We start from the raw sequence: 795 nt of genomic DNA, 5'->3' as shown, positions 1-795 counted from the left end.
CACAGACTCTGAAACAGGCTCCAGGCTCTGAGCTGGCAGTCAGCACAGAGCCCAATGCAGGGCTCGAACCCACAAACCGCGAGATCATGACCTAAGCGAAAGTCGATCGCTTAACCGACAAAGCCACTAAGGCGCACCTCATCCCTTTACTTTCAATCTGGATGTATCATGAGGTCTAAAAAGATTCTCTTGTAGGTAGCATATAGATAAGCCTTGCTTTTTTATCTGTTCCATCACCCTACATCTTTTGATTGGAGCGTGTTGTCTATTTACATTCAAAGTAATTACGGACAGGTATGTATTTATTGCCATTTTATAACTTGTTTTATATTTCTTCTCTGTTCCTTGCTCTGTTTCTCACAACCAGTTGGCTTTCTGTCGTGATATCCTTGGATTATTTTCTGTTCTGTTTATTTTTTACATATTAATATGGGTTTTTGATTTGTGGTTCACATGAGGTTTATATATAACAACTTATGTGTATAGCAGTCTATATCAAATTAATGGTTGCTTAAGTTTGGACCAAGAACTATACTTTTACTCTTTTACTCCCCACATTCTAGGTATATAGTGTCATATATTACATTATTTCATAATCCACTGACTTATTTTTATATTTATACTTAGTTTTACTGCTTTTGTGCTTCCTGCTTTTCTTACTCCTACTTACGGTCTTACCTTTCCACTAAAAAAAATCCCTTTTAACATATCTTATAAGGTTGGTTTAGTGGTGATGAATTCGTTTAACTTTTGTTTGTCGAACTCTTAATCTCCCTTGTATTCTGAATGATAGTC

This window comes from Hyaena hyaena, unplaced genomic scaffold (assembly GCF_003009895.1).
Source record: "Hyaena hyaena isolate Hyena2069 unplaced genomic scaffold, ASM300989v1 scaffold_627, whole genome shotgun sequence".
Classification (NCBI taxonomy): domain Eukaryota; kingdom Metazoa; phylum Chordata; class Mammalia; order Carnivora; family Hyaenidae; genus Hyaena; species Hyaena hyaena.
This window is presented reverse-complemented; position numbering follows the sequence as displayed.